Below are 17,262 nucleotides of genomic sequence, written 5' to 3'. Positions count from 1 at the left end.
AAGGACTTGAATATAATTGCAGCAAGCCAAACTTGCTCAAAGTGTGGATGGGGAAAGCAATATTGGAGATGTGATCCATGCCTAACCACCTGCACTTAAAACAAAGGGACAGAATGACTATATTTAAGAGAAATCTTGGCTTTGAGGCCCTAGACTAATAATTCTGAGACTTTAGTGTGCCCAAGAATCTGTTCTCTAAGAAACTTATTAAAAATTACATACTCCTGGGACCCATTATAAGGGTGTTGACCTGTGAGGTCTGGGTTGAGGTTTAGTAATCTGCATATTCAACAAGTACCTACAGGAGTCTAATACAGATGACCCTGGGACACCCTTTGGGAGACACTCACTGCCTTGAAGGCTACATGGCTATGGGTGAAACAGATAAGTACCCAGAAGCTACCAGTTAATAAGATGTTTTCTCGTAAGTTTTTAGAAGCTCAGCAGATTTGGAGCTTAGTTATTAATCTGTTGAATTTTTGCTGGGTGTGCTTTTGGATGAAGTTTAGCGCCAGGCAGAGGGTACAGCCAGAGGAGCTATGTTGTATCATCTAATGCTGGTTAACGGAGCATGGTCTGGTGATTTCATTCTAGAAGCCTGGCTCTGTCCATTCTTTCCATGTGATGTGAGGCAAGCTATCTTCCAATGGAAGCCTCTTTTTCATATCTCTAAAGCAGAGGTGGTATAATACATTTTTCATGGTGTTGTTACAATAAATACGTAAGGTAATGCATGCAGAGCAATGAGCAGAGTGCCTGGAATGTAGTAGTGCTGAATGCATGTTACTATTATTGTTGAAGGTCAGAGGGGAGACACTTGGATTTAGTAATCAATTTTTAGTATAATTTACCTTTACATATTCAATTTGTTCTTTAAGCATTTATTAATTATCTGTTTGCCATGAACAAAGCACTCTGATGTGGTGGGGCTGGGTTCCATGAAAAGAGGAGGTAAATATGAAGATGTCCTCAAAGGGATGTGCAGGCCAGCTTGGTAGGCAATATCAGCTAAGATAGGGGCATGGGAACTATGGCAAGAGGAGGGAAGTATTCAGCATGGCTTGATTCCAGACATATCTAGACTCACTTTCAAAGTAAGGCTGATATACCCCCTCAGATCTGAATAAGCCTTGGTCCAGAGTTGTGAGAATGGGCTGCCAGGGACCTGTTAGTAATTCTCTTATAATAAAATTTTCACATATGTATATCCCAATCTGATTTTCCCTGTCCCGTGGTTTTATAACCAAGAAAATGTTTGTTACGATTTTCCCTGTCACATGGTTTTATAACCACGGAAATGTTTTTAAAATAAAATAAAATAAAATAAAATTGAGGCATGAGCCATCTCTTTTTACTTAAGTAATTTATTAAACAAAATTGTGAATAATCAGTGGGAATCAAGACAAAACAAAACAAAAAGTCTTAACCCAGGCGGACAGTGTAACATGTTTTCCTAACTGGTGTGGGGAAAAATAATTCTTTGAATTTGACAGTGCTTTCTTGTCGAGTTCTCTCTGGCAGGTCTTCCTAATGAGGGAACACTTCCTTTGACAGGCTGCTCAATACCTTTGCAAAACATCCAGGAATGACTACCTGGGTTAGAGACATAGACTAAGTAGATAATTCTTTCTGAAACAAATAATCTCTTCTCTATGTATTTCAGAGGTCATGGTAGAAGTGGGAAAACATGAAAATAAGGTTAACTAGATTTGAGTTTTATGATGCCTGCAAAAATCTGCAACCCAGAGATAAAGAATTCACATTTTATTGTAAAGAAGACAACACTGATTAAAGACAAGACACAGTTAATTTCTAATTTCAGTTAGAAATGGGGGTCTTCAAAGAGGAACAAGGGGAATCAGAACTGTCTCTATTTCCTGACCACTAGGCAGCTCCTGCCTGCTTCATTAACACTGGGCAAGTAGTACTTCTAATTAAGAAGTCGTTTAAAATAATTTGCAAAGAGCAGGGACATGTCAAGTGTGAAAAGTTCCTCATAGAGGAGCACTTCAGGGCTAATGATGATGAGACTGACAGCAGTTTGGGGCCTCAGAATCTTATTCTGCCAGCTTGAAAGAACACCTAATTAGCACCTGTGGTTCTGTTAAAAATAAAATAAAGGAACCAATATATGATCCTGGGCCAGGTAATTTTCGATGGCAAAAAGCCTTCACGTATTCCAGGAATCCTGCTATTCTAAATAAACTAATCAATAACAAGGGCAAATCCTGTTAACAAAGCAATGAATACCTCAGCCAAAATTACAAAGATAAAGGGCTCAAAAGGGAAAGGAAGCTGCCAGACTTCTGGGTAATCATTTAAACTAATAGCAGGTATTCTATGAGATTAACTTGAAGTGTTAAAGAATTTTTGTTTGTTAAACACCAAAATTTTTGGTTTGTTAAAGATTTTTGGCTTGTTAAAGAATTCATATGGTACATATAATGTACAGTCTTTAGTGGATAAAGAAGGTGACAGTGTCCTATCACTTTAGCAATAGTCTCTTTGAAAAGACTTGTGTCGGGGTGCCTGGGTGGCTCAGTTGGTTAAGTGAAAAGACTTGTGTCAGAAGAACCTCTGTTCAGATTTTTAATTTGTCACTCACTAAATGAATGATTCTGACTCTTCTTCTTTTTTTTTTTTTTTCAACGTTTATTTATTTTTGGGACAGAGAGAGACAGAGCATGAACGGGGGAGGGGCAGAGAGAGAGGGAGACACAGAATGGGAAACAGGCTCCAGGCTCCGAGCCATCAGCCCAGAGCCTGACGCGGGGCTCGAACTCACGGACCGCGAGATCGTGACCTGGCTGAAGTCGGACGCTTAACCGACAGCACCACCCAGGCGCCCCCTGACTCTTCTTTTAAACTTACATAATCTTCAGCGTCTTCATCTGAATGGTGGAAATCATAATGCTCATTTCACAGAGCTGTTGTGAAGATTGTTTATGATAGATGGTGGGTAGTAAAAAATTGTATCCATTATTATTCATGTTGTCCAACCTTGGGGATTCATTCAGTCATCAAATGTTTTTTGAGTGCTCCATCTCTGCTAGGCTCTGTAGGTTCTGGGTGGCTTTGTCACAAACATCTGTACTACCTGCCTTATCTTCTAGGTGATAATCAATGAACATGTGAAAATGAGATGGCTGTCCATTTTTAACAATACATGGAGATACGTATTTTATGGAACCACTGGAACTAGGGAAATTTTTCAAAATATGGTAAAATTTTGAGAGCTACCATGTTTGGGAGCTCTTCTAATTCACTATCCCAAATGGCTCCTGGAAGGGCCAAACATGACTTTCATCATCAAAGAATAAACCTTTATTAACATTGAAGATACCTGAATGTGCTATGGATTCTGAAGGAATTTTCCAAGGTGAATTCTCAAATTGGGTTAGTCATGACCATCTCATTAATGTAATAGAGTCTTCTACTTGCTTTTTTTGAGCAAAAAGCTTATTTGGATTTCTCTGATCTGTGTTGTCTATTTAAAACTTAGACCCAAGACATAACTCACACCATCATTGCAATTACTATGGGCATGGCTCTATTTTGATTCTGATCTTAGTGGAAAGACTTGAGAAGCAGGATGACTGTGGTCTAAATACAAACATGATGATTAATGGTGCCTTGGGAATTTTGCTAATTATCCTGGCCAACCAGAAAACTTAGTTATATTCTGCTTTAATTTCCTAATTGATTATAGGGAAGTGAATGTCTTGTGCTTACTAAAATCAGTGTTACCTGTATTTTAATCTTATATAGATGATACTCAGCAGTGGTTCTCAAACTTCAACTGCATTAGAATCATCTGGAGGGTTTTGTTAAAACAGATTTTTGGGCTGCAGCCTCCTGAGTTTCTGATTCACTAGACTGGGGTGGGGCCATATAATATGCATTTTGAGTATGTTTCCAGGTGATGCTAATGCTGCTTGTTTGGAGACCACACTGTGAGACCCACTGGATAAGAGTAATCCAGTATAGTTTTTGTTTAGTGGTACAATTATATTAGTACTAGCTAGTACTCATAATTCCTGATAGCAAAATGCTTTCTCATATAGTTTCATTTTATCTTCCCAGGAGCCCTGGGAAGTAAGCATTATTAGATCTGATTTATTGATGAAAACTGTACTATAACCATTTTGGGTTTTCTTTCTTAATAGGCTGTGAGGTCTTTGAGGCCAGATTCTATACAGTATTCAATTTTACATCCTCAACACATAGCAGGGGTCTGGCAATAAATGTTTGTAGAATGAATAGCAGGATTTGCCCTGAGTCACACAGGGAGTTTGTAGTAGAGCCCAGTTTTGAACCTGGACTCCTTAAATCTTAGTCTCATGCATTTCTGCTTTGGGTCTACAACAAAAGCAAATTTTCTCTCATACTTGGGAAAAGGCAGTAGTTTTTCTGTTGTGTCCTGAAATTCTGGGTTCCAAAGCCTAGCTAGCCAAGATGATTACTGTTTGTTTTGAGCTATACTGTTAACCACTGAAATATATCAGTCATGTCTTACACATTTATTCTTTCCTCTTCCATCATGACTACTTTAAAAATGCAGGCAGTCCTCACTTTGCAGAGTAGTTCAGGATAGTAAAATGACTGTACAAGCTGAAACCATAATAAGTGATTTTAATAACCAATGGGGAAAGTTGCATGATTTTGTTTTTGGTCCAAACATTAAAGATTCTCTTACTGTCCACTATAAATGTATAGGGAAAGGAAAAATTTAATAAGTCTAATATTCACTTAATACACTGCAACCTTAGAACATTAGAAGTATTGAGAATTATACTTTTTATTTCTTTGTAAATAACTTATTAAGCATTGTTTGTATAATTGCTTGTTTTCTCATCATATAACATAAGACATGGAGTGAGCATCTGTTTTATGCCTTGAAAAACTGTCCTACTCCTTTTTAAAGTTTGGATCAATTTCCAACATTTTATCCCTCGTACTTTCAACATTGTAAAATATTTCTGAGAGTTCTTTTAATGTGAAGATTTCTGCTGGCGTCACTTCCTCTGGGACGTCTTCATCCTTTTCATCTCAACCACTTCCCTCATTTATATTGATAAATTCTCCTTCATTAAGTTTTCTGGCTGCATAGCTAGTCTCTTGTACGGTGGCAGTGACAACATTCCCATGGTCAGCTATTTCTTCCATATCTCCTTGGAATCTGGGTGTAAATTTCACAAAAGCATCTTAACTGAGTTACCGCTTCACCAGATAACATTCATCAATTCATGCTGACTTATGAAACAGTAAAATCAGCCTGTATTGGCAGTGGAAGGTCCTTTTCCAGTCTCTAGTACCAATTATAGTTTTCTTTCAACGTGGCAACCGACTTCACTGCTTTGGCTTGAGGGCTAGTGAAACTGATTGAGATTTGTGTTTGATTACCATCTTCAATCCAAACAAAAGGCAAAGGCCTTATTTCAACCAAAGGGGCTTTCTGTTCCTAATTCAATTTAACTAAAAAGATAGTGAATTGGTTTTACCCTCTTTCTTGTATTCACTGGACTTTTTCCAATACGGGTTATATTGTGACCTTCTTGCGGGCCTAGATCTTATTCTATCTTGATGAGCATTTTCTAATCAATAACAGTTGTACTTCACTTTTTGGCATTTGCTGCATTTTCATCTTTGTCCATTCTTTTGATTGTCCCATTTTTGTAAAAGTGGTATGCGGCCTTATCACTTGTTGAAAGGAAGCAACACAACCACACGCTCTACTGTCTGTGTGTGAACTACATGACAGATGAGGCTCAGTGGACAACTGACAGACCGTGAAAGAAATGACGGGGTGGTCATTGATCCTGATGTGTCTTGGTTTCTGTGTAGTGATTCGCGGACTGAAGAGCTAGCGATGAAGTTTGTACTTCATGCAATTGCTATACTCACGGTGAACATACTGCATGTGAGATCTGAAGCACATTGTCGAGAGATTAACATTATTTAACTAAACTGTGGTAAATACATGTTGTGTGTCTTGAAGCCATGCAATGTGAGGACTGCCTAAAGTAGAAGTTTATCTGCATATGAGGTGAAAACTATGTGTGTAATTTCAAATACATCCACTGTCAAATAGCACTCCCCAAACATTTTCTGAGTTGTTTAAGGAAACAACTTTTCTTTTGTCCTAAGATGGACAGATTAAATTAAGGGAACTGACACACATATCATTTAAATATATAATGTATCAGTGACAGAGGGGAGAGATCTATAAATTCCTGTTTGTTTTAAAATCCAATATAACTTCAATCAACCTGTAGAGATCACTTGAAAGTTGGATGGAATATACAAGGACTATGCTAAGATTTGATTATTTAAGTTTTTTGCTACTCTCATCTTTTTCCTGTGATGTTTCTTTCCCACGAGTATTTCAGTGGTTGTAAATATAATAAGTTGCTTAGCCAGACTAGGTGAGTTAGACTCTCTGAAGGAAGGGGAATTTGGACTGAAAGGTCATTTGCCTAAGTCCCTGAGTTTCTGTTTTTTTCTACGTATGGATCTTATTTGCTGTGCTGTGCAGTGCTGCGATGCAACAGCTGCAGTGGTTTCTAGGCATTTATTCATTCATTCATTGCCTACAGCAGTGCTTGGCCCATAGTTGGCATCCTATAAACCATTTTATTGAGCCTTTACTGGGCCTGGGGAATGCAAAGATAATTCAGACACTATCTTTGTGGGCAGAGAATAGAACTCCCTGTACCATGACTTTCTGCTGGATCTGTAGTATTGTATAATGATAATACTAATGGAATTTCTAATTTATTCAGTGCCTGCAGTGCACCAGCAGCTCGTTCAGACCTTTGCTAACATTATTGCTATAGTTATCCGAAGCCAAGATTGGACATTGGGGATTCTGCTTTCAAGTTGGTTAACTCGCTTGTCTGACAAGTTTTGCTGGCTGTTGGATAGGGGCTTCTGTTCATCTCTGCTGGCCCTCTCCTGAGGGCTACTTGAGTGGTCTTACAATTTGTTAGTTGGCTACCTCCAGAGATGGTGATCCAGGAGGTCAAGACAGAAGCTACAATGTTCAGTATGCCTAACATTGAAAGGCACACATCATCACTTTCTCAGTATTTTATTGGTTACACAGGCCTAGCCATGATTTCATGGGGGAAGTCACTATATGAGGGTATCAATGCCAGGAGGTATTTATATCTCTGAGATATAAATTATCATCCCATTTCATAGATGAGTAAACTGTGGCACAATAGTAAGTGGTAGAACTGAGATTTGAATGCAAGCATTTTGGCTCCAGAGTTCATACTCTTAAGCATCATGATATTAGGTAAATTATACTTTAATATTGGCTATCATTATTAGATATTGTTTCCATATATACTGGGGATTTACGAGCTCTTTATTCTATTTTATTGGTCTATTTGTCATCCCTATAGCAGTGGTAAGATACATTTTTGTTATTATAGCTTTATAACTTTATATATCTGGGATGATTCCTTAACTTCATTCTTCTTCTTTATAAGATCCTTAGCTATTCATGGAGCACTGTACTCCTACAAACATTTTAGAATAGTCTATAATATTCCATGAAGAACCTTGTTGGTGCTTTGATTGGAATTACACTGAACTTATAGATCATCTTGGGAAGAATTGATGTCTTTAAGATATTTTTTATCCTTTTCTCAAACATTTGATTCTTGAATATGGTGTTACACTAAAACCTTGGTTTGTGAACATAATTCATTCTGGAAACATGCTTGTAATCTAAAGCACTTGTAGGGGCGCCTGGGTGGCGCAGTCGGTTAAGCGTCCGACTTCAGCCAGGTCACGATCTCGCGGTCCGTGAGTTCGAGCCCCGCGTCAGGCTCTGGGCTGATGGCTCAGAGCCTGGAGCCTGTTTCCCATTCTGTGTCTCCCTCTCTCTCTGCCCCTCCCCCGTTCATGCTCTGTCTCTCTCTGTCCCAAAAATAAATAAACGTTGAAAAAAAATTTTTTTAAAATAAAAAAAAAAAATAAAGCACTTGTATATCAAAGTGAATTTCCCCTTAAGAAATAATGGAGGGGCGCCTGCGTAGCTCAGTTGGTTAAGCATCCGACTTAAGCCTAGGTCATGATACTGCACTTCGTGGGTTCGAGCCCCATGTAGGGTTCTGTGCTGACAGCTTGGAGCCTGGAGCCTGCTTCAGATTCTGTGTCTCCCTCTCACTCTGCCCCTCCCCCACTTGTGCTCTGTCTCTCTGTGTCCTAATAAATAAACATTAAAAAATTAAAAAAAAAGAAATAATGCAAACTCACATGATTCATTCCACAACCCAAAAATATTCATATAAAAATGATTACAATAATGTAATATATTACAAAATAATAAATAAAATGCAAAATATAAGGAAAAATAACCTTTGAAAACCTTTGTGCCTGCTGTGAGGGAGACAAGAGAGAGGAGGGTTACTGTGTAGGATGACTTTTACTATCACTAATGGAATCACTTCTGTCTGTTGGCTCAATGGAATCTTTTTCTGCATGGGAGCCATTGTATTTGCTTGCAAGGATGTTGAATACAGTACAGTATTAATAAATTCTTGTCCCATACTGTATTTAATGTAACTGGCAATAAGGCAGCAGGGAAAAGGGTCTATATCTGCAGGCAGCTTGACCTAGAATGAAGCAAAACATTCATAAGCTTACTCTTGTATGGAAAAGCAAAGGTCCAAAGGTGCTTTGAGGTGACAAAAAATACACCAGTGCCAGCGTGGGCACCTTCCAGTGTCCTGAAAAATCACTGATTTCTGCTAAATGCCGCAGCCTGAGACTGAGCATCCTGGAAATGGGAGATGATCACCCACAGTCCCGTAATGAGAGAGACAACCATTGGCTCAGTTGTGATCATGTGATGTTTGGCATCATATACTACTCATACTGCAAGACATCACTTGTTAATCAAGTTAAAATTTATTAGAAATGTTTGCTCGTGGGGCACCTGGGTGGCTCAGTCGGTTAAGTGTCCGACTTCGGCTCAGGTCATGATCTCACGGTTTGTGGGTTTGAGCCCTGAGTCAGGCTCTGTGCTGACAGCTCAGAATCTGGAGCCTGCTTCGAATTCTGTGTCTTCCTCTGTCTCTAACCTTCCCTGGCTTGTGGTCTTTCTGTCTCTGCTCTAAAAAAGAAATAAATGTTAAAAAAAAATTAGAAATGTTTGTCTTACGGAACACTTCGCAGAACAACTTACTTGCCATCCAAGGTTTTACTGTAGATCCGTTGACCTGTCCTATCATTTCACAGATCTGGATGCTTTTCTGTGAGTTCTACCGGGACAGTAATTGGCTAATTTGGCTTTTTTATATGTGTGGCACTCACTTAATCTTGTTTTTTTGTTTGGCACTTTAGTCTTTTGCTTGTTTTAAGTTTCCTAATTTAGAGATGGGCTAGATGGGTGATGGGTATTAAAGAAGGCACTTGCTGTGATGAGCATTGGGTATTTTATGTAAGTGATGAATCACTGAATTGAACTCCTGAAACCAGTTTTACACTGTATGTTAATGACCTAAAATTTAAATTAAAAAAAAAATAAGTTCCCTAATTTAAAAAGAAGTATTGCTCTCTTTGTACTTTGTCATGGTAATCTATAGTTCTTGGGAAATTCCTGTCATTCTTACTTTTCTACTTTCACAGCCCTTTATATCCATAGAATACCCTGAGATCACTTGAACTTCCTGCTTATTGAATACCAACCCCAGGATACCTTCTCCCCTCTCCAGATTCCTGGAGATTCTAAATATGTTTTGTTAGACCTGCCAGGAGGAAGAACAGGACAGGCTAGAGGTTAGGGGAAAGGAGAGGTATGTTGAGAAGGTTGAACATATGGGTGAGGAGATAACAAAAGCTATTTGGCTAATGTTCCCTAGACCAGTGACTGCTGCCAGGAAGGTTCATGTGAGTGTAGAGCCTGAATGCTTTATCTTTGGAGCTCATACTGGACATAGTCCCCATTCTGCATCTCATGACTCTATTTTTTTATTATTTTTTTATTTTTTTAAATTTATATCCAAATTAGTTTGCATTCTAGAATGCCTGGTAACCCACGGAGACGCAAGACTCATTGACCACATACGTGTTTTGCAATGTGAAAGCACGTTTCTTTTGGTTTCATGTTATGCAGATGACTTAACATTGTTCCTTAAACTGTTGCCTGAATATGGTCAGTGCAATTTCTTATTTATTATAGGATTTAATAAATAAGGAATGCAGCTTTCCAGGATTGGGGACTAGATTCTTAAGGTGACATTAATGCTGTAAGCTCTTAGGTACCATACAAGTCCCTATAATAGCACTTCAGTGAACTGAAAGAAGCTGTTTAGATCTCAGCAAAAACTTCCTGGACCCTAAATCCGTCCCATTATTTACCATATATAAGAAGTCCTCAATGAAAGGGGTCACCATACATACAAGACTAGGGTATTTAATTATTTTATTTTATTTTATTTAGCATTTTGTTATTTTTTAAAAATTTTTTAAAATGTTTAGTTTTGAGAGAGAGAGAGAGAGAGCAGGGAGGGGCAGAGAGAGAGAGGGAGACATAGAATCTGAAGTAGGCTCCAGGCTCTGAGCTGTCAGCCCAGAGCCTGACACGAGGCTTGAACTCGGCAATGGTGAGATCATGACCTGAGCCAAAGTCAGATGCTTAACTGACTGAGCCACCTAGGCTCCCCTTCAGTTATTTTTAGTTGAAGACAAAACAGCCTTTTCCAAAGGTGACAAAGTGAAGTGAAGGTCAGAAGGACGCAGGGTGTCTAAGCTCTTGCTTTAAAACCTGGAGGTGAGGAAAGAAGGCCCTCCCAAGAACTCAAGGGTGATTGGTTAGCAGAGGGATGGTTCTGGGTGGGGTGGGTGGAGCTACAGCCCATGATTGGTCACTGGATTGGTCTAAGTAGGCTCTAAGGTGATTTCCACCTGCCAATTGTTTGACATGATTAGCATTATTATTCTTGGGGCTATTAAATGAAGGAATGATGTGGGGAGCCAAGAGAGTAGCTTATTCATTTGGATTCTGAATCACAATCAGGAAATAGTCTTTACCTGGTACAACCGTAATTTAGTTTTTCTTGCAAATTCAAAGGGAGGTGAGGTCATTCTGGGGTTTGATTTCACACATGGTGCTCTGGGTCTTCAAGGTGAAGTTCTGTATGAGCTTGGCATACTGTGTGGTGGTGAGATTGTCCATGATGCTCTTTTTTTTTTCTAATTTTTTTACATTTTTTATTTTATATTTTATATTTTTGAGAAACAGAGTGAGACAAAGCATGAGCGGGGGAGGGGCAAGAGAGAGAAGGAGACACAGAATCTGAAGCAGGCTCCAGGCTCTGAGCAAGCGGTCAGCACAGAGCCTGATGCGGGGCTCGAACCCACGAACTGTGAGATCATGACCTGAGCCGAAATCGGACACTCAGCTGACTAAGCCACCCAGGCACCCCTAGGGATTGTCCATGATGCTCTTGATGGGAATGCCTTCAGTGTTCACCACAATGATTCTCTGTACCCACTTCTGGTCCTAAGTCACTTCAGTGTCTCCTCCACCTCTGCCCTCTCTGATCCATTGGTAGCTCTGTGACACTGGCCAAAGCTAGGGTATTTTAATCTTAATTTTGCAAGAGCTCTGATCTTAGCAAGGGTATTTAAAAATACATTTTAATAATGAAATCCAAATAACCTCGGGAGAGTCCTGTGGAGTTCTAGCAGCATTGTGGGCAGATTTCCTTGTGAAACTTTAATGCTTGTACTAGGAAAGGCATTGAGTATAGTGCTGACTGAAGGGGAAAGCTCTCTGTTGCTTTTCAGTATTTACTGGCATAATAGAAGCACTTGGGAACAAATATTCCCTTGTATGTGTTAAGCCTCATTTACAGCCAAAATTTCTTCAACTACTCCATTCGTGATCAAATTGTAGGTGGAAACGCAGCAATTCTCTAAAAGGGCAAATTCTGTGTATGTTTAGGAGTATTTGCTGTTTCAATAGCTTTTTTTTTAGATTTATTTTTAGAGAGAGAGAGAGTGTGTGCAACTGGGGGAGACACGCAGAGGGAGAGAGAGAGAGGAAAGAGAGAGGAGAGAGAGAGAGAGAGAGAGAGAGAGAGCAAGAGAGAGAATCTTAAGCAGGCTGCATGCTCAGTACCAAGCCTGACACAGGGCTTGATCCTATGACACTTGGATCATGACCTGAGCCAAAAATCAACAGTCTGATGCTTGACCTACTGAGCCACCCAAGCACCCTGTTTCAGTACATTTTTAAAAGAGCAATTATTTTTACTTTTTCAGTCCTCTTGCCCTCTGTTTAGTTCATGGCCCTCGAGGTACTTCTGTAAGACAGAAAAGCTGGAGTGAAGAAACTGTTCCCAGTCTCATGCTTTTGGTTGGATAAGTGGAATCAAAAAGAACTGAAACTTCACAGCTTTTTATTTTTTTAATTATTTTATTTATTTATTTTTAAATGTTTATTTTTGAGAGAGGGACAGAGAAAATGTGCACATGTAGAGGAGGAGGCAGCGGGGAGGCAGAGAGAGAGAGACAGGTGGGAGGACAGAGGATCTAAAATAGGCTCTGTGTTGGTAGCAGAGAGCCTGATATGGGGCTCAAACTCACGAACCATGAGATCATGACCTGAGTCAAAGTCGGATGCTTAACTGACTGAGCCACCCATGTGCCTCTTAGTGAAGCTTTTTAGAGCGTGGCTTTTATAAATCTGTGTGATTGGGGGCAGAGCTGAAATTGATTCAATGCAAATTGTCTCTCTCCCCCTTTTTTCTTTGGAACATAGCCCACAAGTGGAAGGCATGTTGATGATTACCTTCAGTTTCAAAATTTTTACTTAAACTCTTTTCCCCTCCTTGGATCTAGAGATTTTTCTTCTGAGGGTCCTAATGAGATGAGTGAGTTAGATATGTAGTGCTTCAGTGAATATGTCCCCCCCACCCTCAGATGTAATGCAGGCAGAGATGGGGCCTAGCCTTGCCTATTGGTGCATGCCTAGGCACCAGGGACCACCCTTGGAAACAAAGAGCTAATCACTTTGAGTTAAATGCCATTGTGGTACGTTAAGAGCTAGAATGCGGTTAGCTTTTTTCATGCTAGAAACTCATCCTCATTGCTTTCCCTATCTTTTTTAAGTAAGAGATTCCATGATTCAAAGCTAGGATATATTTCATGTACCATAGTCATATTCTTACCTCCCTCCATCCCTTACTTCCAAAAGGTGTGCAGAGACAGGAAACGAAACCCAAGGGTGAAAGCACCAAGTGTGGGATAGCCAGATTGGTGGAGGGAAGAATATGAGGGAGGGCATGTGGTGGATTCTGTGGGCGGTGAAGGATTTGCCTTGTGGTGATGCTGGACAAGTGAGCTAAACCTTGGCTTCACTATCCCCACAAAATTTAGAGTTAAAAAAAATTTTTTTTCTACTCTAGTAAAAGTATATGATGTCTTAAATCTTCCCAAGGTGTCTCTCAATGTTCTTTCCAACCTGGCTACCTCCAGTGTCACTTGTGGACCCTGGAACTTGTCAGAAAGATAGAATGTCAGGCCCACTCCAGATGTATAGAATCAGGATTTATGTTTTAGCAAGTTTGCTGGCCAATCCATGTGCCTACTGCAATTATAGAAGCTACTCTATGGGAAGACTGTAATGATCTTGTTTCAGGTTAAAACCAAAGAAGGAAAAACAGCAACCAAGCAACCAACCAAACAAAAGATCTTAGAGATTCACCTGTTGTTAGGTCTTTTCTGTATTGTAGGATCTTTGGACCGTGGGAAAAATTTTGAGTGCCCATAAATACCCAGTATGTCAAGAACCGTTTGTCCTCCAAGCCTACGCCCTGTGGGAAGGCTGTTATGTTTTATGTTCATCTGCCACCTCCGTGACAGCATGCAGAGACTGGGATCTAGTTACTTGGTTCATTTCTCCTTCCCAGAGTAGCACAAGTACGTAGTACCAGGCTCAGGTTCATCACGTCTTCCCTCTGTGGTATATCACATTAATAAAGCACTTTTATACCTTCTGTTTTTCACAGTAGCCCAGAGCAGGAGGCAGGGCAGACACCATTGCCCTCCACCGAGCTAACAGCTAAAAGTCTCTGAGGGTCAGAGCAGATGAATAATTGACTAGAGGTCCCAAGGTCTCATCCTCCAACTCCTGGGCTTCTCCTATCTCTAGGCTGCGACACCTTTTACAAAGAGCACATACTTCCATTAGGGCTGCATTTCCTTTTCAGGGCTTATAAAACCCTTTTTCTTAGAACATAGGTAGGTTTCGTGCCTATTCTATAAGATATAAAGCCACAAGCTTTGGAACACAGGCTCCTGGAAATCCCAGGCACCTGCACAGCACCACTGGACAACATGACCTCTGTTTAAATCTAATACGCACCTGTGGCGTGAGACTGTTCAGCGCAGCAGGATCTGAGCGTGCTTTCTGGGCTCCCCAGCCAGCTCAGCTACACCAGGACACCTGACAGCCTGGGAACTGGTGGTGAGGGAACTGCTGGCTTTTTCCCTCTCAACTTGCTTTTCTTTTATTTTCTTTCATCTTATGAGATATGATTCCCTCCCACACATGGTTCTTTCCCAGTTCACATATTTTACTCGTTTTAAGAAGCTAGAATCAATATTTTGCTACCCACTTGTTGGGCTGTGAGTACATTTTTATTTCCAATTCTTCCAACCATATAGGATTCTGTAGGGGGTCTAAATTTGTTTTACACCAAGAGGAGGCACATGCAGAGCTCTTTCCTAATCCTACATATGCAGGACTGTGGCTGAGATTCAGTTCTGCTCTTTAGGAGTGGAGTGTTTCCTGGGCAGAGCAGCTGGAGATTGGTCAATTAAAGTGTCTTGTTGGCAAGATGTTGAAACGTGAATCATTAGCAGGTTTGCTGATCTTTTGACCTGCACCCCCTCTAAAAGCTGATTAGAATGCTATTTTTGGTATGCTTTGCCTTCATTTAGTCATATATTTCGTGCTTCCTGAGTTATGATAATTTGGCATGTCCAGCCAACGAATCTGTCAACATGTTGGAGTATAGGTGAGGTAGGAAGGTTATGTCAAGTTTTTGTGACCATGAAAAACATCAGCAAAATTCTTTTTGAGACCCTAAGAGAGCCAGTGGCTGCTGTGAGGGGTATTCCTAAGGGAAGGCTCATGAAATTACTGCCGCATATCAAGGAGAACTATTGTAGTCAGAGCCACTGACAGATCTTCGGGACTTGATTTTGTGGTGAGATACTTTCAGTGACCCACAGGGTGTTTCTCTGAATGAAAAGTAGATCCGCTATGGCAACTTAATATTATCTTCCCTCAAGATAGGATGGGCAAAGGCAGGGAAATTCTCTTGTTGCTCTCATTGCATGTATGGCCTTGCATTTTAGCAATTTGTAGCAAAGAGCTTATTTACCTGCCTCAAAGAGATAAATTCAGTGCTCTATACACAGTGGGCATTCTGGAAATGTTTCTTAACTAATGATATAGTTTGTTTCTGAGGCCAAGTTTTGAAGGGAGTTTTGTTAGCAGAGATGTGCTACTTAAAAATTATTGCAGGTGTTAATAGTAATTCCAGGAAACTAAGCCACTTGGGACATCATATTAACAGTGGGTAGAGAAAAAGTTTTCTTTTAGAGAATGCATAGATGAATTCATTTTAAATAGTTGCTGGCAAGATGTTGGTAATAAGTTTTACCAGTAAAACACTGAATTCTCTTTACCTTTTTTCAAGGTTAAGAAGTGGCATATTGAGTAAGGGCGAGGGGAAGCATTATTCTCAGGCAGGTATTTTCTTGCACAATTTTTTGTTTCTCCCCCTTGTTAATCTACAGATAAAAGACAGGAGACTTTAGATATATTGGAGCTGGTATTATCATTCTTCTACAATTAAGGTAAAATCCAGATTCTGTGATATGGCCTGTAAGACCCAATATGAACTGGAATTTTCTTATTTTACAACCTTACACGTACCCATTTCTAACTGCTCATTTACTCCTTTCTGTACTGGCCTTTTCCCCACTCCTTGAACGGTCTCACAGTCTTTGAACCTCTTGGACAAAAAGCAGGTTTAGGACAAGTATCATTTTTTCAGAAAGTATCTCCCTGTTCCCAATCAGAATTAGTCTCTCTTTAGCACTATCTTAATTTTCCTTATAGAACTAATCAACACATATATATTTGTATGATTTTTCTTATTTCAGAAGAAATTTGTGTGTGTGGTCATATGCTCTTTGGGGAGTTCAAACCCTGGGCGGTCACTTTTGGGAAGCATAGGAAGGCATCTCAAGGTACTTAGGACACAGGATAAGGAGGGCAGTGGGCCGACAGGAGTGTGGTAGTGAGTATGGTACTACCCTGCTCTCCTAACTCAGCTCCCAGGCTGCCTGGTGTGAAATAGGGCCAGTGCTAGCTTGTCTCACAAGGGTAAGAGTATAATTGGGAGCATAATTGGGGAAGATGTTTCAACCATGGCACCTAATAGGTGCTCAGCCAAATTCTAACTTCCTTCAGAAGGTTACCCTGGCAAATTCCTTCAAAGAGCTGTTTCTTGAAAGGGTAAGATAACAAATACTTCCATGTTGGTATAAACGTGGAACGTTGGTATTCACTCGATGGTGAAAATCACACAACCACCTCTGTGGATAGCAATTTGGTAATGTATACTGAGAAACTCAAAAATTTTCATACTGTTGATCCTTACGGTTATGTTTCTGAGGATCCATCTTAATTTTATTTAAAGGTATAGAAAAGATTGTATTTGATATTCATTGCCACATTATTGCAAGTATAAGTTGGAAACAATTTAAATTTCCAGCAGTAAGGAAATGATTTTATAATGTGTGGTGTATCCGCAGGATAAACTGTTATGCAACCACTACAAATAATGCTTTCAAGGAGTTGTTAAGAAAATGTGAAAAGGTGACAATAATGTTAAAAAAAAGTGCTTTTGTTATAAAAATGCAAGGTAGCATACTAAATATTAAGAATGTCTAGGCATTTAGTGAAGACTTATGTGCTGGGTATTATGTTAAGGAATTTGCACACACTAGCCCCCAAACAGGTACTAGCACCATTCACCTATACATGTGAGGAACTTGAGACCTTGCCTTATTAGTAATTTCCCCATAGATTCTTAATTACTACCATCGGAGCTGGACTTTGGGCTGCTAATTGATCTTTCAACATCCAAGCATATTACCACCTCACCCATCTATTTTTTCTGTCTATACTGCAACAGACAAATCACCCTAAAACATAAATCTGAT

The 17,262-nt window shown here is 39.8% G+C and overlaps 1 long non-coding RNA gene and 1 pseudogene across 3 annotated transcripts in view; one reads left to right on the top strand and one right to left on the bottom strand.

The window, feature by feature from the left end:
• Positions 1 to 17,262, top strand: part of LOC147577305 (uncharacterized) — a 740,585-nt gene that overhangs the window by 54,340 nt on the left and 668,983 nt on the right. The window lies entirely within an intron of this gene.
• On the bottom strand, positions 11,003 to 14,062 carry LOC112850240 (dynein light chain roadblock-type 1 pseudogene; annotated as a pseudogene).

Source organism: Puma concolor, chromosome C2, assembly GCF_028749965.1.
Source record: "Puma concolor isolate L17-30 chromosome C2, mPumCon1.1.hap2, whole genome shotgun sequence".
In the NCBI taxonomy this organism is placed as follows: domain Eukaryota; kingdom Metazoa; phylum Chordata; class Mammalia; order Carnivora; family Felidae; genus Puma; species Puma concolor.
This window is presented reverse-complemented; position numbering and strand designations above follow the sequence as displayed.